Genomic DNA, 22,490 nt, shown 5'->3' with positions numbered 1-22,490 from the left:
TGCAAGGAAAAGTCAGTAAGAAATAGGCACCATTGGTATTAATGCACCAGGAATCCCAGTGATCAGTGAGTTTCCATTAGTTAATCCCTGATTTTCGGCATGGAAAAAAAGGCTATTTAATTGAATATCCTTTCCCCGTGCAGCACGCTAATTAGATGCAAGGTAAATCACACTGCTAATTGAATATGCCCCAGTAACTTCTAGAAAAACACACAGTATAATTCTGTTTTGAACAAATTACAGATATTGATGTTGGAACGTGATCAGCCAAAAAATAGACTCAGCACTAGGGTGAGAAAATCACCAGCAACAAAGGATTTGAGGATGTCCTGAGTTCAGTGACATACTGTAGCCAGCCAATGATAATGATCATACCGATTAATGAGACTGTACTACATGTACTGTAGGTATGCAATACAGATGGAGCCCTGCTCATCGATCCCTTTAATAGGTATAACTGAGCCAGAGCAGTCGGACTTAATCCCCTGCTGTATTGTTCTCTCTGTATTGTACTGCAGGCCCATTATGCCATATAGAAAGTAACCCCACATCACATTATGCCATATAGAACCACATGTCAAATTACGCATAGTGCTACTTACACTTGTGATATAGCTGCTGTATGTGGGGGAGGGGGGGGGGGGGGCTGTGTGTTAGGGCCCCGCGTGACCGCCCCATCTGCCCTGTTGTTACTCCAGCACTGCTGGGAGATATGTGCTGAGTTTATTGCTCTATTATCAGACGTCAGATCATATGAAGGAGACAGATTACTGAGGTTATAATGCAGCATAATGTGGGACTTTATGGAGAGAATCTCTGAGATTCTGGTAATATCTCTCTGTTTTTCTTCCTGTACAGGAGGACATCATGTCATATAAATGAAGGTAAATGTTATTTACTATATCTATGGATGCTATAAATGGTATCTCAATAAATGCATGTTTTAAAGGGTTCAGTATGACTGACTGGTGGACAGGATGCCGACGGTCACATTACTGACGCTGGCATACCAATCTGTGAAATCCCAACTGGGGCGAGGTAAATATGTTCCCCCCTCTCACCTACCCCCTGACCCTCCCTTTCCGCAACCTCATCCTAACCTCCCCCAGGTGGTGCCTAAACCTAATCCCTCCCACCCCGCCTCACCCCAGCCCTAACCCGCCCACTATACGTACGATCAGGATGCCAGCTGTTGGGATTCCGGCGTCAGTCTCCTGACCCCGTCGGGATTTCGGCGTCGGCATTCTGGCGGGTGTTGGGATTCTGGTGCAGGGATTTCGACTGCCAGGATCCTGACAGCCGACATCTAGACAGCTTCCCTTTTTTTAAATATAGTTATTATTATAATGCAAAATAATATGTGACCATAGGACATTGTGTTTTATCAGATTCATATCAAATCCGAGTGGTCAGCGTGTGTGCTGAGGGAGAGGGGTGAGGGGCAGATACTGGGATTGGGACAAATCAAATCTGGATTCCCTTTTCACCATTAAATGGATCACCCTAATAGTACCCCAGGACTCAGGGTCTCCTTAGGAATCACAGACTTGCCTCTCTCTCTGTCTCCATGTCTCTCTCTCTCTCCATGTCTCTCTCTCTCTCTCTCTCTCCATGTCTCTCTCTCTCTATCTCCATGTCTCTCTCTCTCTATCTCCATGTCTCTCTCTCTCTATCTCCATGTCTCTCTCTCTCTCCATGTCTCTCTCTCTCTCTCTCCATGTCTCTCTCTCTCTCTCTCCATGTCTCTCTCTCTCTCTCCATGTCTCTCTCTCTATCTCTTTCTCTCTATGTATCTCTGTCTCTCTCCATGTCTTTGTGTCTCTCTCTCTTCATGTCTTTCTCTCTCTCTCTCTCTCTCTCTATGTCTCTCTCTCCCTCTCTATGTCTCTCTTTCTCTCTCTTCATGTCTTTCTATCTCTCTTTCTGTCTCCATCTCTCTATGTCTCTCTCTCTCTCTCTCACCATGGCCCTCATTCCGAGTTGTTCGCCCGCAAGCTGCTTTTAGCAGCTTTGCACACGCTAAGCCGCCGCCTACTGGAAGTGAATCGTAGCTTCTTAAAATTGCGACCGACGGATTCGCAATATTGCGATTAGACCTCTCTTAACAGTTTCTGAGTAGCTTCAGACTTACTCGGCATCTGCGATCAGTTCAGTCAGTTTCGTTCCTGGTTTGATGTCACAAACACACCCAGCGTTCGGCCAGACACTCCTCCGTTTCTCCAGCACTCCCGCGTTTTTCCCAGAAACGGCAGCGTTTTTTCACACACACCCATAAAACGGCCAGTTTCTGCCCAGAAACACCCACTTCCTGTCAATCACATTACGATCACCAGAACGATGAAAAAGCCTCGTAATGCCGTGAGTAAAATACCTAACTGCATAGCAAATTTACTTGGCGCAGTCGCAGTGCGGACATTGCGCATGCGCAGTAAGCGGAAAATCGCTGCGATGCGAAGAAAAATACAGAGCGAACAACTCGGAATGACCCCCCCATGTCTCTCTCTCTCCCTCCATGTCTTTGTTTCTCTCTCTTCATGTCTTTCTATCTCTGTCTGCATGTCTCTCTCTCTCTCTCTCTCTCTCCATGTCTCTCTCTCTCTCTCTCCATGTCTCTCTCTCCATGTCTCTATTTCTCTCTCTTCATGTCTTTCTATCTCTCTTTCTGTCTGCATCTCTCTCTCTCCATCTCTCTCTCTCTCTCTCTCTCTCTCTCACCATGTCTCTCTCCCTCCCTCCATGTCTTTGTCTCTCTCTTCATGTCTTTCTATCTCTCTGTCTGCATCTCTCTTTCTCTCTCTCCATGTCTCTCTCTCTCTCTCCGTGTCTTTCTATCCCTCTTTCTGTCTGCATGTCTCTCTCTCTCTCTCTCTCTCTCTCTCTCTCTCTCTCTCTCTCTGTCTCTCTCTCTCTCTCTCTCTCTCTCTCATATTGCCAGCAGTGATTGAGAATTCAAATTTTTTGTAAATTACCGAGTTGTATAAAATAACAGGCGTATTTGACCGATGGTGTATTCATATTCATTCGTATTTTTTTTCTTTGAGTTTAGTAAATTCCCGAGATGACACTTTGATGAAAAAACACCAACTCGGTCAAAATCGGGAGCTTAGTAAATATACCCCCTGGTCTGCTCCTCTTTTAACCCCTTAAGTGGCATGCACAGAAAAGCTCAGGTGCCAGCTTCACTGGGGAGACTAGCTATACCGGAAGATTTCCAAGGCATTCCACTGCCCCTCCTCCCTCGTACTCTGTTCGGGGACGGAGTTTTGTGGAATTATGCGGTTGCGTCATGATGAGAAAAGGCAACTGCGTCATTCTGCAAAACTCCACCACCCTCCCCTCCCGCTTACCCCGAGCGGAGTATGAGGGAAGAGGGGGAGATGATTTTATTGCTGGCGGGCAATGAGCATTCCCCTTGGCAACGAGCATTCCCCTTGGCAACATGCATGGATCCCAGAGCATGAAACCCCTGGCAACAAGCATGACACCCAGTGCGTGAAACCCCTGGCAACGCGCATGAAACCCCTGGCAACGATCAGGTAGTTCATTTAAAAACCAACCTGGGAGGTGTGACATAGTTAAAGTCACCACTGAAGGGGTTAAACCACCCCTGCACTCAGGGGCACCTCCTAATCCTATGGGGGACCGAGAGGAAGACGAGCGTTAAACCCGTACTTGCACAGTAGTGCATTGGTACTGAGGTTGCGCTGTGACGTCAGCGCACCTCCGTCACTAAGGGGACCCCGCAGCATCAGTGAGGAGACAAAAATTACATACGTGTATGTCTTGTTATACTGTACAGAGGGAACGTTCTGAAATTACCTGGAACATGCAACATTAAGATATGTTTTATTTAAGAAGAAATTTTGTCTCTGTTTCAGAAACAGCGGATCCCAGCACCCAGTCAGAGGTAAAGTAAGCTTGGGGTTTTTTTCCACTTTCATTTACAGTTTTCTTATTTTACAGTAGAAAACACAAATGGGAAAATTTAGGATAAGCGTGTGGTGGGGGTGGAGCCACCTGAGAGGGGCCTGATTCATGTTTGTAAGTAAAGCAAAAATGCAAGTAACTTTTTGTCTGGAACAAACCATATTGCCATACAAGGGGAGCAAGTACATTATATTATTTCTGTGCAGGGTAAATACTGGCTGCTTCTGCATGTAGCCCATATACAGTATGTTGGCCCTCATTCCGAGTTGATCGGTCGCAAGGCGTATTTAGCAGAGTTACACACGCTAAGCCTACGCCTACTGGGAGTGTATCTTAGCTTCTTAAAATTGCGACCGATGTAATCGCAATATTGCGATTACAAACTACTGAGCAGTTTCTGAGTAACTTCAACCTTACTCTGCCTGTGCGATCAGTTCAGTGCTTGTCGTTCCTGGTTTGACGTCACAAACACACCCAGCGTTCGCCCAGACACTCCCCCGTTTCTCCAGCCACTCCTGCGTTTTTTCCGGAAACGGTAGCGTTTTCAACCACACGCCCATAAAACGCCGTGTTTCCGCCCAGTAACACCCATTTCCTGTCAATCACATTACGATCGCCGGAGCGAAGAAAAAGCCGTGAGTAAAAATACTATCTTCATTGTTAAATTACTTGGCGCAGTCGCAGTGCGAATATTGCGCATGCGTACTAAGCGGATTTTCATTGCGATGCGATGAAAAATACAGACCGATCAACTCGGAATGAGGGCCGTTAAACAGCGGTATTTTAACACTTCAACTTAGATTTCAGTTTGAACACACCCCACCCAAATCTAACTTTTTATGCACATGTTACATCTGCCCCACCTGCAGTGCAACATGGTTTTGCTGAGTTGCTTGCTTTTTTGCTTTACTTACAACACAAATCAGACCCTTGGCTAATATCCATCAAGGTACCAATAAGTAAATGATTGCGGTTTGGAGAACGGGACTAATTCAGACCTGATGCACATTTGTTAGCAGATGGGCAAAACAATGGGGGTAATTCCAAGTTGATCGCAGCAGGACATTTTTTAGCAATTGGGCAAAACCATGGCCCTCATTCCGAGTTGTTCGCTCGCAAGCTGCTTTTAGCAGCTTTACACACGCTAAGCCGCCGCCTACTGGGAGTGAATCTTAGCTTCTCAAAATTGCGAACGACGGATTTGCAATATTGCGATTAGACCTCTCTTAGCAGTTTCTGAGTAGCTCGAGACTTACTCTGCCATTGCGATCAGTTCAGTGCTTGTCGTTCCTGGTTTGACGTCACAAACACACCCAGCGTTCGCCCAGACACTCCTCCGTTTCTCCAGCCACTCCCGCGTTTTTCCCAGAAACGGTAGCGTTTTTTCACACACACCCATAAAACGTCCAGTTTCCGCCCAGAAACACCCACTTCCTGTCAATCACATTACGATCGCCAGAACGAAGAAAAAACCTCGTAATGCCGTGAGTAAAATACCTAACTGCATAGCAAATTTACTTGGCGCAGTCGCACTGCGGACATTGCGCATGCGCGTTAGCGACTAATCGCTCCGTTGCGAAAAAAAAATAACGAGCGAACAACTCGGAACGACCCCCAATGTGCACTGCAGGGGGGCAGATATAACATGTGCAGAGAGAGTTAAAGGCCCCCATCCACTAGTCCGATTTGGGCAGTTTTCTTCAGATTTCGATGCATCTGACCGTCATATCTGAAGAAAAGTGTCACATCGGATGGCTCTTCCGATCCGATGCGCACTCCCGTGTCAGATATATCTGAACTACAGATCTCTGCGGCTGCCCCAACTATTTATCTGAATCTGAAGAAAACAGGTGCACATCGGAGTGTTTTTTTTACTTCAGATGTATCTGATCAGATTCATCTGAAGCGTCACTTGACTGGCATCTCCCTGGCCACTCCCACCCACCAAGAGGGGGAACAGCGGCAGCAGCAGCATCAGATCAATCACATGTAGCATGTGTGCATCAGATATATCTAAAGTGAATGTAATGAAAATTAAAGCCAGGGTCTGATCCAATTCCCGGGACGCTCCCGGGAGAGTTCAAAAGAAATCTGATGCTATCTGCAGTTCAGACAAGTCTTAGTAGTGGATGGCCACCTTTAGATTTGGGTGTGGTGAGTTCAATCTGCAATCTAATTTGCAGTGTAAAAATAAAGCAGCCAGTATTTACCCTGCACAGAAACAAAATAACCCACCCAAATCTAACTCTCTCTGCACATGATATATCTGCCCCCCCCCCCCCCCCCCCTGCAGTGCACATGGTTTTGCCCAACTGCTAAAAAATTTCCTGCTGCGATCAACTTGGAATTACCCCCAATTTGCTGAAAACCAGATCATCACTGTGATGAGCCCTACTACACTGTGATGAGCCCTACTACACTTGCCTACCCTCCCGGAATGGCCGGGAGGCTCCCGAAAAACGGGTGACCCTCCCGGCCCCCCGGAAGAGCAGGCAAGTCTCCCGATTTATGGGGGTCACCCCCTGCCCGACGACCACTTAACGAATAAAGTGGGCGGTCCGGGCAGGTGATGACGCGATTCTTGTTGAATCGCGTCATCGTAACCACGCCCCCTGCTGTATAATGCTGGTAATCGCGGCAATGCACAGTGGGGGGGGTGGCTTAAATGATGTGGCTCGGAAGCTATGCCCCGTTCCGCCTCTGGCCCGCCCCCGTTCCGCCTCTGGCCCACCCCCCTGACAGGTCACCTCACTGCCCGCCCCCCCCTGCTGAACCGACGGGCTGCTCTCTCCCGGAGAAAGCAGCCCAGAAGTCGGCAACTATGGGATGCAGTCAATTTACCGGCCGTTGGGATCCCGTCGATAAACCGACAACTGGCTTCCCGACACCCGCCCATACTTCCCACTCGGTTTGTGTTTCCACGCAACCAACCAAGTGGGAATAGAACCTGTGTTGAGCGCACTCGCTGCCTCACCACTGCTATTCTAAAGCTGCAGATTCTAATTATATGAAGCTACTTATAAATCTCAATTCTAAAGCATTGCAACTAGGCAGATCTATGGAGTATGCAGCCACACACTACATAGATCTGCTGAATCACTCACAATGCTGACTACTGTACCTATTACACCTTACTGATAGAGCTATTTGCTCCTGTATAATTAGGAAGCATAAGAATTCTAACTAAATGAAGATACGTGTAATTATCGGAGAAGTAACTTCATATAGATAGAATTCTCATGCTTCCTACACAGGAGCAAATAGCTCCATCAGTAAGGTGCCTGATTCCAGTGTAATAGGTCATGGGTTCTAATCCTGGGTGTGACACTTCTAAAATGTGACATATAAGGTGTAGGGACTAGTGGGGGAGGGGAGTCGGCCACAGAAGAGATAGTGACGGCTGTCAATTAATTGAATTGAATGGTGTTGCTGAACACGGAACAGCAGGAGAGGTGGCCCCTCCAGAGCAGCAGGAGCTTGGCGGCAGCCGACTCCGTTGACTCCCACAGTTATGCCTCTGGCTAGGAGCACTGCTGCACCGAGTGACAAGGAAATGACTTTTACATAGGTGTAGTCGGTGATCTCCACCCTTACAGTCACTGTAAAGAGCAATGCTCGCTGATGAGTAAGGAAAAGGGGAAGGTGGTAAATATAGAAACAGCAGTGCTCATCAGAGAGCAGTTCCTACAATCTCTAACATGATTACTGAGTTCCTTCTAACATTTATAGTAACATGGTAGTTCTGCTAATAACAGAGAACAAAACCCTAAGCATTCCAGATAAGAGGGACACTCATCTAATCAATGATGTTATTGTCTTCCAGAAGTCCCCAGATGAGGAATACTTTAAGGTCAATGAAGTACATTATTCAACTATCGACTTCGGTTTCAGCGAGCCAAAAAAAGAGGTGAATTCCTCTGAAACCATCACTTACGCCACGATACGGACTGAAAATGATGAGACCGATTATGATGTTGTTCTCATTGAATAGAATCTATATGAAGAAGAATGATACAATATGCTGGGAAATGAAACAAGCATATTTACCATGAAAATATGTAAATGAGGTGAAAGTTTAGAGTTACCTGAGACACTGCGGAAAATATCACTTGGTGCAATGGAAACATCCTTTTTTTCTGTGGTTTTTTACTATTATTTCCATCACTAGGTGGCGGTGTTGTTTGAAAAAGATTACTGTCAGTTACAGCAGTACGTGCAAATATGTTTTATTTGCTATTTATAGATTAATAAGCCCTGCTGGTTAATCTATAAATATACTGCATTTACCTTAATTTATCCAATTGAAAACCAATGGGGTTGTTTCAGAGTTGGAAGTGAAATGATCGTAATTGCTGTAAAAAAAAAAAAAATTGCACTAGTATAAGCCTCTCAAGATAGTAAGTGGGAAAGATCCGCCCTTAACAGGTGTATCTAAAATGTGGGCAGATAGGACAAATGATTGTAGTGGGCACAATAGCACAGATGTAGCATACACAGATATAACTCACATCAACTTTTAGTCTACTAAAATGAATCACCGCTCACTCTGTGACGTCTTACAAAAGATTGCGGATAGTGTACAGCACAGGAACTGCAACTGCAGCACAGGAACAGCAACTGCAGCACAGGAACAGCAACTGCAGCACAGGAACAGCAACTGCAGCACAGGAACAGCAACTGCAGCACAGGAACAGCAATTCATACTATGGGATTTGGGTCTGGGCTAATGGAGATATTACTGGTACCAATTATACAGTCGTGTGTCCACTGGCTAGTGATTAAACACCTGTTTATTACTGTCATAACTGTTGTGTCCTTATTCTGTGCCTGGTAATTATTGTGCGATACACACACACGGCCTAATTCAGACCTGATCGTAGCAACAAATTTGTTAGCAGTTGGGCAAAACCATCTGCAGATGTAACATGTGCAGAGACAGTTAGATTTGGGTGGGGTGTGTTCTAACTGAAATCTAAACTGCAGTGTAAAAATAAAGCAGGCAGTATTTACCCTGCACAGAAACAATATAACCCTCACAAATCTAACTCTCTCTCTGCACATGTTACATCTGCCCCCCCCCCCTCCCCCCCCGCCCCCCTGCTGTGCACATGGGGGGTAATTCCAAGTTGATCGCAGCAGGATTTTTGTTAGCAAATGGGCAAAACCATGTGCACTGCAGGAGGGGGCAGATATAACATGTGCAGAAAGAATTAGATTTGGGTGGGTTATTTTGTTTCTGTGCAGGGTAAATAATGGCTGCTTTATTTTTACACTGCAAGATAGATTGCAGATTGAACATACCCCACCCAAATCTAACTCTCTCTGCACATATTAAATCTGCTTCCCCCTCCCCGGTATTTTTTATCGCATCGCAGCGATTTTCCGCTTAAAGCGCATGCGCAATGTTCGAACTGCGACTGCGCCAAGTAAATTTGCTAAGAAGTTAGGAATTTTACTCATGGCTTTTTCATCGTTCTGGTGATCTTAATGTGATTGACAGGAAATGGGTGTTACTGGGCGGAAACAGGCCATTTTATGGGCGTGTGGGGAAAAACGCTACCGTTTCCGGAAAAAACGCAGGAGTGGCTGGAGAAACGGGGGAGTGTCTGGGCGAACGCTGGGAGTGTTTGTGACGTCAAACCAGGAACGACAAGCACTGAACTGATCGCAGATGCCGAGTAAGTCTGAAGCTACTCTGAAACTGCTAAGAAGTGTGTAATCGCAATATTGCGAATAGGTCGTTCGCAATTTTAAGAAGCTAAGATTCACTCCCAGTAGGCGGTGACTTAGCGTGTGCAAAGCTGCTAAAAGCAGCTTGCGAGCGAACAACTCGGAATGACCACCATGGTTTTGCCCATTTGCTAACAAAATTCCTGCTGCGATCAACTTGGAATTACCCCCCATGTGCACAGCAGGGGGGGGGGGGGGGGCAGATGTAACATGTGCAGAGAGAGTTAGATTTGGGAGGGTTATATTGTTTCTGTGCAGGGTAAATACTGCCTGCTGATCAACTCAGAATTACCCCCACTATTAGCAGCAACACCTGAAACTCAGGAGGTTATTATTCCCTCACGTAGTGTTTCACGATACAAATTCAAAAGCACCAACAACAGCACAACAGAATGGTAATATATATATATATATATATATGTGTGTGTGTGTATAGATTGGAAGGATGACCCGGCACTCGTCGCTGAATCAATCAATTTAGGGTGCCTTCATTGTAAGTATGGATATCAGAACACAAATAGAACACGACGGCACTCCAACTGGTTAGCTTTTGGTGTTTTCATACATATATATATATACTAGGTGATTAATCATGCCCTACGGGCGCTCTTCACACCGTCGTTAGGGGCTACGCCCCGTTAACCCCTGCACGCCTTTGAACATACACAGGCCGGTAGATAACAGATCCAGAAATGCAGGGCAGTATAGAGGGCATACAGGAATGGTGTCCGGTTGAGATAAGATAGAGAGGCGTAGGGGGGAGAAAGGGAATGTACAGAAACGCTGTGCGATGGGTAAAGAATAGGGAGAGGCAGGGTGGTAGGGAGAGGATAAAGAGAGGCAAGGTGTTAGACAGAAAATACCGGTGCAAGAGGCTACGACCCGCTATCCCCTGCACGGGCTTCAGCTGTGCTATAATTGTTATTATATGGAGTATTACCTGCAAAAAAGTTCATGCTAGTGGGTAAATATTGCAAGGGGGAAGGGCGTGTGATTGTAAAGCGGGCGTAGCCCTTTGTGAGGGCGTAAAGAGTGGCCGCAGAGCACAATGAATAACATAGTGTAGTATATACTGCTAGTGTATGCAGCGCAGCTTATACACACAGTGGTCACAGGTATCAGAGCCGCGTATACACACAATGGACACAGGTAGCAGCGCAGCTTATACACACAATACCCACAGGTAGCAGAGGCGCTTATATACACAATACCCACAGGTAGCAGAGTCGCGAATACACACACAGTGCCCACAGGTAGCAGAGCCGCTTATACACACAATACCCACAGGTAGCAGAGCCGCTTATACACACAGTGCCCACAGGTAGCAGAGCCGCTTATACACACAGTGACCATAGGTAGCAGAGCCGCTTATACACACAGTGCCCACAGGTAGCAGAGCAGCTTATACACACAGTGCCCACAGGTAGCAGGGCAGCTTATACACACAATACCCGCAGGTAGCAGAGGTGCTTATACACAAAATACCCACAGGTAGCAGAGGCGCTTATACACACAATACCCACAGGTAGCAGAGCCGCTTATACACCCCTTTTTGGGCTGTGCGCCAAATGTGCAAACTGTTCCTATTTAAAATATAGGGGGTACAAACACCAAAATAAGGACTGCTATGGGTGAGGGGTGATGGTGCTGGGAAAGAGGTGCAAGGTCAGAGGCGGAACCAGCGGTGGTGCTAGGGGGCACCAACCAAAATCTTGCCTAGGGCATCATATTGGTTAGGGCCGGCTCTGGTGCTACAGGTGGGGGAGGGGCATGTGCCGCGGGTGGGGGGCGGATGTGCTGGATGCTGTGGGTGCTGCGGGTGGAGGAGCTGCGGGTGGGGGAGAGATGGGTATGGGAGTGGGTTGGGGTAGGGGAGGGTGCGGGGGTGTAGCGGCGGGAGAGGTTGGTATGGGGGTGGGGGAGGTGAGGGGAGGGGGAGGTGAGGGGTTGCCGCGGGTGGGGGAGGGGCGTGTGCCGGGGGTGGGAGGCGGATGTGGTGGGTGCTGCGGGTGGGCGAGTGGTGCTGCGGGTGGGGGCAGGAGTGTCGTGGGTGGGGGAGGGGTGGGGGGTGCTGCGGGTGTGGGTGCTACGGGTGGGGCAGGGGGCGCGAAGTGGATGTGGTGGATGCCGTGGGTGGGAGGCGGATGTGGTAGATACTGTGGGTGCCGCGGTTGTGGGAGGTGCGGGGGTGCCGCGGGTGGGGTGGAGGGTGTGGGGGTGTAGCGGGGGAGTGGTGAGTATGGGGGTGGGGTGGAGGCGGGGTGGGGGAGGGGCAGGAGTGCCGCGGGGTTGTGGGTGCTACAGGTGGGGGAGGGGGCGGGAGTGGCGCAGGTGGGAGAGGGGCATGTACCGTGGGTGGGGGACAGATGTGCTTGGTGCAGGGGGTGCCGCGGTTGGGAGAGGGGCGAAGGGTGCTGTGGGTGTGGGAGGGGGCGGGAGTGCCAGGGTGGGGAGGGGGCGTGAGGTGTGGGTGCAACGGGTGGGGGAGGGAGTTCCATGGGTGGTGTAGGGGCGTGTGCTACGGGTGGGGGAGGGGTGGGAGTGCCGCGGGTGGGGGAGGGGTGGGGGGCGCTGCAGGTGTGGGTGCAACGGGTGTGGGAGGGGGCGGAAGTGCCGCGGGTGGGTGTCTGCCGCGGGTGGGGGAGGGGCAGGAGTGCCGCGGGTGGTGGAGGGTTGGGGGTGCTGCAGATGTGGGTGCAATGGGTGGGGGAGGGGTTCGGGAGTGCCACGGGTGGGGGAGGGGTGGGAGTGCCGCTGGTGGGGGAGGGGCGGGGGGGTGCTGCAGGTGGGAGGGTGCGGGGAGGAGCAGGGCGTCTGCTGCTGGTGGGGAAGGTGCGGGAGTGGCGAGGGTGGGGGTGCTGCAGATGTGGGTGCTATGTGTGTGTGAGGGGGCGGGAGTGCCACGGGTGGGGGAGGGGCGGGAGTGCCGTGGGTGGGGGAGGGGCGGGGGTGCTGCAGGTGTGGGTGCCGCGGGTGGGAGGGTGCGGGGAGGAGCAGGGCGTCTGCTGCAGGGTGGGGGAGTGGCGGGAGTGGTGCGGGTGGGGGTGCTGCAGATGTGGGTGCTATGGGTGTGGGAGGGGGCGGGAGTGCCGCGGGTGGGGGAGGGGCAGGAGTGCCACGAGTGGGTGATGGGTGCTGCAGATGTGGGTGCTATGGGTGGGGGAGGGGGCGGGAGTGCCATGGGTGGGGAGGGGCGGGGGTGCTGCAGGTGTGGGTGCTGCGGGTGGGAGGGTGCGGGGAGGAGCAGGGCGTCTGCTGCGGGTGGGGGAGGGGCGGGAGTGGTGCGGGTGGGGGTGCTGCAGATGTGGGTGCTATGGGTGTGGGAGGGGGCAGGAGTGCCGCGGGTGGGGGAGGTGCGGGAGTGCCGCGAGTGGGTGAGGAGTGCTACAGATGTGGGTGCTATGGGTGGGGGAGGGGTCCGGAGTGCCGCGGGTGAGGCGGAGGGTGCTGCAGGTGTGGGTGCCGCGGGTGGGGGGGTGCGGGGAGGAGCGAGACGTGTGCTGCGGGATGGGTGCGGATGTTGTGAAGGCTGTGGGTGCCGTGGGTGGGAGGGGAGCGGGGGCAGCATTCAGAGGTCGTCCACGGCATTCTCCTCCGGACTGGGCGGTAGCTGAGCAGTCACCGGCTGCAGTGTCACCAGGGTGCAGGGAGTGTACGGGGAGGAGGGAGAGAAGGGAGTGGGCTGAGATGGGGAGGGGACTGGGTGGCTATGGGCGGACCAAGGGAGTGGACTGTTCCTGGCCTGCATCCAGACACCCAGATCTGTGTCTGTGACTCCACCCAGCGTCAGAGCCACAAGGCTATTATATAGGATATATATATATATATATATATATATATATACACACACACAGTATACGTTGTCAAGCAGCACTCACAATAAATGCAATAATTGCTCCGGTGCCCTCATAGGTCTGGCTGAAGGTCCAGTATAAACACTGTATCAGGCAGCACTCGGAATAAGCCGCGTGGCAACGCAGGTTTCACATCAATCTTTATTCGTCTTCAGGATATAAAATACATACAAAGTGACATACAGGTACCTTAAATACTGTCCCACCACCACGTGTAGCCACTCGTGTGCGCGGGTCCGGTCTGAAGACGCCTAATGATGATGTAATCATCCCTCAACCGTCACCATGGTAAGCTAAATAAACAATAAAAACACACTCAAAACACGGAGACTGCTTAGGCTGTATTGCTGGCCATAGACATAGTACAGTAGTTAACAATAACAAAAATGTACCAAACCTGCATATACAGTAACGAATAAGCAATATGCACCAACGAATTGATTACATTGCTACTATATTCCCTCCATAGAATATACAGGGTGATTCAAAAGTCGCAGTACACCCTTTTGTTTCAAAAACTGTGCATTTAATTGGAAAACTGAATACTCCAGTAAGATATGGGTGAGGTGGGCTATCTTTTAGGGTATGTACCAAACATTGGCGCCATGTTGAAATCGGCCATCTTGAATCTAAGTCAGTTTTTTTTAACGGAAAGGGGGTCGTGTAACATGTCAAACAACATTAGAATTTGCTTAAAAGTTTATTGCTGCAAACAGATTTGAAATCGCAGTTATGGTTCAAAAGTTACAACACTTTTTGTGTTGCAGGTAACTGAAGATGGCTTTGAATTTATACTCAAATTGCATGCATTTTATGCTGATTCAGAACTTTGGTGGTCATTCCGAGTTGTTCGCTCGGTAAATTTCTTCGCATCGCAGCGATTTTCCGCTTAGTGCGCATGCGCAATGTTCGCACTGCGACTGCGCCAAGTAAATGTGCTATGCAGTTAGGTATTTTACTCACGTTTTTTTCTTCGTTCTGGCGATCGTAATGTGATTGACAGGAAGTGGGTGTTTCTGGGCGGAAACAGGCCGTTTTATGGGTGTGTGCGAAAAAACGCAACAGTTTCTGGGAAAAACGCGGGAGTGGCTGGAGAAATGGAGGAGTGTCTGGACGAACGCTGGGTGTGTTTGTGACGTCAAACCAGGAACGACAAGCACTGAACTGATCGCAGATGCCGAGTAAGTCTGGAGCTACTCAGAAACTGCTAAGAGGTGTTTAATCGCAATTTTGAGAATCTTTCGTTCGCAATTTTAAGAAGCTAAGATTCACTCCCAGTAGGCGGCGGCTTAGCGTGAGCAAAGCTGCTAAAAGCAGCTTGCGAGCGAACAACTCGGAATGAGGGCCTATGTACGGCAAACACTGGCTATTTATTAAAAATTCCTTTTTAATGTAGAGAACAGCTGAATTGATCCAACTCTATTATTAGTGTATTTGTTTATGATATTTTAAATTAGGAGTTAATTTGGATTATCTAATGCACATATACAAGATGCAGCGACGATTATCTTGGCTTCTCTGCTGCGCCTAGTCACACCATGGTTTATTAGCATAAGCCTTTCATCTCTTGTTCTCAGCTGCAATACAATAAGAAAGAACAATACAGCCAGGGATTAAGTAATTACAGCAGGGGATTAAGGGTGTCATTCTGAGGTGATCGCTAGCTGCTTTCATTCGCTGCGCAGCAATCAGGCAAAAAAATCAGCACTTCTGCGCATGCGTATGTGGCACAATGCGTACGCGCGTCGTACTATTACAACGAACTATGTAGTTTCACAAAAGGTCTAGTGAAGCTTTTCAGTCGCACTGGCTGCCGCAGAGTGATTGACAGGAAGAGGGCGTTTCTGGGTGTCAACTGACCGTTTTCAGGGAGTGTTCGGAAAAAACACAGGCGTGCCAGGAAAAACGCAGGCGTGGCTGTGCGAACGCAGGGCGTGTTTGTGACGTCAAAACAGGAACTGAACAGTCTGAAGTGACCGCAAGCGCTGAGTAAGTCTGAAGCTACTCTGAAACTACACAAATATATTGTGTCGCCGCTCTGCGATCCTTTCGTTCGCACTTCTGCTAAGCTAAAATACACTCACAGTGGGAGGCGGCATAGCGTTTGCACGGCTGCTAAAAACTGCTAGCGAGCGATCAACTCGGAATGACCCCCTAAGTCATTATAGCAGGAGATTAAGGGGGTCATTCCGAGTAGATCGTAGCTGTGCTAAATTTAGCACAGCTACGATCATCCACACAGACATGCGGGGGGGGGACGCCCAGCACAGGGCTAGCCCGCCCCGCATGTCAGTCCCTGCCCCGTCGCTGAAGTACATAAGCATCGCACATCGGCGATGCTTTTGTACTTCAGGAGTAGCTCCCGGCTAGCGCAGCTTTTGCGCATTGGCCGAGAGCTACTTGTCGCTGCCCGGCTCGCAGCGGCTGCGTGTGACATCACGCAGCCGCTGCGGCCAGCCCCACGCATGGACCGCCCCCCGCACGGTCTGGCCACGCCTCCGTTGGCCGGACCACGCCCACAAAATGGCGGGCAAGCGCCACCGTGCCGCCCCCTCTCGCCCAGCGACCGCCTCTGCCATTGAATCAGGCAGAGGCGATCGCTAGGCAACGACAGCCGTCGGCTGTTAGTCATGCGCCGGCGCCGCGTGCACAGTTCTGACCTGATCGCTGCGCTGCGGTAAACTGCAGCAAGCGATCAGGTCAGAATTACTCACCAAGTCTGACTGCTCTGGCTCAGTTAAATCCTTTAAAAGGCCAAGATAAAGATGGCCCCATCTGTAATTGTTGCATACAGTATGTGGTTATTTATGTTGATATTTTACATTGCTACTTGTCGTTCTAAAGAACATACAGTATTTTCACCAGGCATGTCAATGGCCATATTCCTCCCATGGACAACAGGTGTCTCCCCGGGTGCCTGACTTAAACAAACCACCTCACCATCAGAATCCTCCTGGTCAATTTCCTCCCCAGCGCCAGCAACACCCATATCCTCCTCATCCTGGTGTACTTCAACACTGACATCTTCAATCTGACTATCAGGAACTGGACTGCGGGTGCTCCTTCCAGCACTTGCAGAGGGCGTGCAAATGGTGGAAGGCGCATGCTCTTCACGTCCAGTGTTGGGAAGGTCAGGCATCGCAACCGACACAATTGGAGTCGGACTCTCCTTGTGGATTTGGGATTTCGAAGAATGCACAGTTCTTTGCTGTGCTTTTGCCAGCTTGAGTCTTTTAATTTTTCTAGCGAGAGGCTGAGTGCTTCCATCCTCATGTGAAGCTGAACCACTAGCCATGGACATAGGCAAGGGCCTCAGCCGTTCCTTGCCACTCCGTGTGGTAAATGGCATATTGGCAAGTTTACGCTTCTCCTCCGACAATTTTATTTTAGATTTTTGAGTCCTTTTTTTACTGATATTTGGTGTTTTGGATTTTACATGCTCTGTACTATGACATTGGGCATCGGCCTTGGCAGACGACGTTGATGGCATTTCATCGTCTCGGCCATGACTAGTGGCAGCAGCTTCAGCACAAGGTGGAAGTGGATCTTGATCTGTAGTATATGTACAAAGAGAAAAAGTATGACTCTTGTTTGGGCGCACTCTTGTTATCTTTTCTTAGATGATAGTCAGTTAGTGATAAGTCTATAATTTTAATGTTGTCGTCTTTATCTAGTACCCTTCTCCACACATAAGAACTCAAAACAAGGTAAATTCAACATAGGTAGCCATGATTATTAGGTGCGGGAAATATGTCCGGAAAAAAACTTTTTTTGGTTACAAGATGTGTATGGAATGTTCAGATCTTAATTATGCCTGGATAAATGCATACAGGAAAAGTAGCTACATCACAAGCTGCCTCCGTCTGCCAAAGATCTGTACAAACTTAGTTTGTATTAATGCGGCCCTAGTTGGGTTAAATTCGCGAGTGGGAGAACCCACCCACTATTAACAATTCTAATGATTTGCCACTATCTTTGGTAGGTAAATCATCACAGTTGGAAATTAAAGAAGTAGTTGGATTGAGTATAGGTGGTGATACTGCTGTTGGCGTTTTTACTATAGGGAAGAAAAGTCACCTACTTCACCAGGTATTCCCTAGCAGTCGCCTGTCTAGGTACTGACCTAGCCCACCTCCGTTTAGCTTCCAAGATCGGACGAGATTGGGCGTGAACGTAGGGGTATGGTCGTAGGGAGAACTTGCCCTATATCACCAATGAGAGTGCACCGAAACGGGAGGATTGATTCCTTCTACATAGAAAGAATAAATAGAATAAATGAATGATCAGATTGTATTGTAGGATTGGGTAGGTAACAATAGACAGATAAGTGTGAATCTGCTGTCCACGGTAGACTGGAGAGACGCGACCCTGCAGGAACACGTTCTCCAGAATCATGGATGAGAGTTCACAGAAGGAAGAAAAGTAGGAATATATTGAAAGAATATAGAAAGTATTTGGATCACAGTTTATCTGATGCCCTGGGTCTCCTTTTGGTCACCTGTATTATAAATTCCTGTTGGTAACGGTTGTTGCTAGTATTTACAAAAGATAATGAGTGAGACTGATGAGTCGTCACCAATCAAACAGGCCCCTTGGCGACAAGTCCTCGAGGGGACAGGCACATGAATATGCCCTCGAGGAACAGGAATTTATTTGGCCACTGTCATAAATGACCACTTGGATTCTCTCAGGTTATCATACCAGCTTTTCAGGTTCTTTAATCGGTGTGTCAAAAACACATAACCCCGTATCCAGCGACTTGGCACCCATAACATGAACCTATTGGTCTGTACATGGTCTTATGAATACAGTCTTTGATTGTTTGTTTATCCTTTTCTGTGATACCTGCATGATACCTTCTATTGTCACCAAAATTCATTATATTGAAATAATACAGGTGACCAAAAGGAGACCCAGGGCATCAGATAAACTGTGATCCAAATACTTTCTATATTCTTTCAATATATTCCTACTTTTCTTCCTTCTGTGAACTCTCATCCATGATTCTGGAGAACGTGTTCCCGCAGGGTCGCGTCTCTCCAGTCTACCGTGGACAGCAGATTCACACTTATCTGTCTATTGTTACCTACCCAATCCTACAATACAATCTGATCATTAATTTATTCTATTTATTCTTTCTATGTAGAAGGAATCAATCCTCCAGTTTCGGTGCACTCTCATTGGTGATATAGGGCAAGTTCTCCCTACGACCATACCCCTACGTTCACGCCCAATCTCGTCCGATCTTGGAAGCTAAACGGAGGTGGGCTAGGTCAGTACCTAGACAGGCGACTGCTAGGGAATACTTGGTGAAGTAGGTGACTTTTCTTCCCTATAGTAAAAACGCCAACAGCAGTATCACCACTTATACTCAATCCAACTACTTCTTTAATTTCCAACTGTGATGATTTACCTACCAAAGATAGTGGCAAATCATTAGAATTGTTAATAGTGTGTGGGTTCTCCCACTCGCGAATTTAACCCAACTAGGGCCGCATTAATACAAACTAAGTTTGTACAGATCTTTGGCAGACGGAGGCAGCTTGTGATGTAGCTACTTTTCCTGTATGCATTTATCCAGGCATAATTAAGATCTGAACATTCCATACACATCTTGTAACCAAAAAAAAGTTTTTTTCCGGACATATTTCCCGCACCTAATAATCATGGCTACCTATGTTGAATTTACCTTGTTTTGAGTTCTTATGTGTGGAGAAGGGTACTAGCTAAAGACGACAACATTAAAATTATAGACATCACTTACTGACTATCATCTAAGAAAAGATAACAAGAGTGCGCCCAAACAAGAGTCATACTTTTTCTCTTTGTACATATACTATTGCCTGCTTTTATGACTCCGGGCGCACCGCCACACGGACAGACAGGAATTTCCAAATATTATTGTCCATTTCTGGCCTTCAGATAATTTGCTGTGGAATTTTGAATCTAGGTTTGTGCAGGATTAAAAACTTTTGTTCCCTCACGGATCTTGATCTTTCCCTATTTTTGGAACCTCAACATTTTTGTTCTCCATATTTTAATAGGCACAACTAAAAGGCACTTCAGGTAAACAATGGAGATGGATGGATACTAGTATACTTATGGATGACGAGCGACTGCCGACACAGAGGTAGCTACAGCCGTGGACTACCGTACTGCGTCTGCCGCTAATATAGACTGGATGATAATGAGATATAAAATATATATATATCACTACTGCAGCCGGACAGGTATATATTATATAATGACGGACCTGCTGGACACTGTCAGCTCAGCACTGCAGACTCCTAAAGTAAGCTACTAGTATCAAGAAGATAGAAGAAAAAAAAACACGGGTAGGTGGTATACAAGTATGGATGGACGAGCGACTGCCGACACAGAGGTAGCTACAGCCGTGGACTACCGTACTGCGTCTGCTGCTAATATAGACTGGATGATAATGAGATAAAATTAAAATATATATATATCACTACTGCAGCCGGACAGGTATATATTATATAATGACGGACCTGCTGGACACTGTCAGCTCAGCACTGCAGACTCCTAAAGTAAGCTACTAGTATCAAGAAGATAGAAAAAAAAAAATCACGGGTAGGTGGTATACAATTATGGATGGACGAGCGACTGCCGACACAGAGGTAGCTACAGCCGTGGACTACCGTACTGCGTCTGCTGCTAATATAGACTGGATGATAATGAGATAAAATTAAAATATATATATATATATCACTACTGCAGCCGGACAGGTATATATTATATAATGACGGACCTGCTGGACACTGTCAGCTCAGCACTGCAGACTCCTAAAGTAAGCTACTAGTATCAAGAAGATAGAAAAAAAAAAACCACGGGTAGGTGGTATACAATTATGGATGGACGAGCGACTGCCGACACAGAGGTAGCTACAGCCGTGGACTACCGTACTGCGTCTGCTGCTAATATAGACTGGATGATAATGAGATATAAAATATATATATATCACTACTGCAGCCGGACAGGTATATATTATATAACGACGGACCTGCTGGACACTGTCAGCTCAGCACTGCAGACTCCTAAAGTAAGCTACTAGTATCAAGAAGATAGAAAAAAAAAACACGGGTAGGTGGTATACAATTATGGATGGACGAGCGACTGCCGACACAGAGGTAGCTACAGCCGTGGACTACCGTACTGCGTCTGCTGCTAATATAGACTGGATGATGATGAGATATAAAATTAAAATATATATATATCACTACTGCAGCCGGACAGGTATATATTATATAATGACGGACCTGCTGGACACTGTCAGCTCAACACTGCAGACTCCTAAAGTAAGCTACTAGTATCAAGAAGATAGAAAAAAAAAAACACGGGTAGGTGGTATACAATTATGGATGGACGAGCGACTGCCGACACAGAGGTAGCTACAGCCGTGGACTACCGTATTGCGTCTGCTGCTAATATAGACTGGATGATGATGAGATATAATATTAAAATATATATATATCACTACTGCAGCCGGACAGGTATATATTATATAATGACGGACCTGCTGGACACTGTCAGCTCAGCACTGCAGACTCCTAAAGTAAGCTACTAGTATCAAGAAGATAGAAAAAAAAAAAACACGGGTAGGTGGTATACAATTATGGATGGACGAGTGACTGCCGACACAGAGGTAGCTACAGCCGTGGACTACCGTACTGCGTCTGCTGCTAATATAGATTGGATGATAATTGTCACGAACCGGTCTCTCACCTTTGCGGGTTCTGGGGTTCATCCGTTGCCAGTGCGGTTGCTTGCGGTGCTGTGCGCCCGTGTGGGGACGCGGCGTGATCAATGGCACAGGTAATGCAGAGTCTGGGAACTGTGAGTGCGGGGACCAAATGGCCTAAGGCACTGCGGTGTGTCTGCTGTATAGGAGGTGGCCATGTTGGAGACCAAATAGCTAATACAGAGCACTTGTGAAAACACCTGTGGGCAGGTGTAAGCCAATCCCGTGCTTGTGCTGCCTTTAAGTAGGCTGGGATTATGTTACTCTGGGCCAGTGCTTTGTTGTATCAAAGCTGTGCTCTAGCTCTGAACTCTCTCCGTGCATTCCTGTGTGATTCCCGTGGTCCAGATATCGCCTCCGTTCCCAGAGGTCCGTTTTGCAGCCTTCACTGCCAAAGATCTACCGGCTCTCCATTGTGCTATCAGTCAATTGCACACCTATTGGAAATACTTGGATTCCCAGTGTCCTGCATGAGGTTACCTTGTCTGTCTGCCTATCATACAAAGTCTGGAGGATTCCAAATCCCTCAGCTGTTCGTTTGTTCAACTCTGCATTTAACCCATTCATCACCTTGCCATCTACTACAGTTTCACAGTGATCTCCGGAACCCGCAAGTAACCCAATTCAGTACTTTTATTTTCTATGTTGTCATTACAAGGATAATTCTTCACAGTCTCTCAGTTAACTCTTAAAACTCCATTGCAAATTCTTACAGTTAATTCTCCATGTCTGCATTAACCGTTTAAACACAATCTGCAGTTCAGCATCAAAGCTTGTTTATATTTGGACAATTCAACATTTATTCGTCAGCTTGTTTTGCATACAGTTTCATGAACATTTCTTTTATTTATCTTTGAGTTTTATCCTGCATATTGTTTCTGCCATTCCTGCAATACTTCAGTATAATATGATGATTAACAACTTGCCATTTAACACCTTACTGAATTGTTATTTCTAATAAAATATGAAACGGAACCTTCCTCGTCCTCCCTGCTCTCATTTCCCACCAGCACCTACACCTGTGGTTGGTTCAGGGTTTACGGATTCACAAAAACACCCGGACCTGACAGTAAGCACTGGCCACATGGATCCGTCAAGTGACCAATTCGCAGGAGGCGGTGCTACATCAGATATCCTTTCCCGTCTGGAAAACCAGGAGTCTATACAGACACAAATAGTGCAGTTTATGCAAACTATGGCAGACCGTTTAGAGATTCTTC

The 22,490-nt window shown here is 47.8% G+C and overlaps 1 pseudogene; it reads right to left on the bottom strand.

Moving 5' to 3' along the window:
• Positions 1-17,585: 17,585 nt before the first annotated feature.
• LOC135052413 (5S ribosomal RNA) lies at positions 17,586-17,704 on the bottom strand (annotated as a pseudogene).
• Between the last annotated feature and the right edge of the window lie 4,786 nt (positions 17,705-22,490).

Source organism: Pseudophryne corroboree, chromosome 2 (assembly GCF_028390025.1).
Source record: "Pseudophryne corroboree isolate aPseCor3 chromosome 2, aPseCor3.hap2, whole genome shotgun sequence".
Taxonomy (NCBI): Eukaryota; Metazoa; Chordata; class Amphibia; order Anura; family Myobatrachidae; genus Pseudophryne; species Pseudophryne corroboree.
The sequence above is the reverse complement of the archived record's forward strand: the minus strand, read 5'-3'. Positions and strand labels throughout refer to the sequence as shown.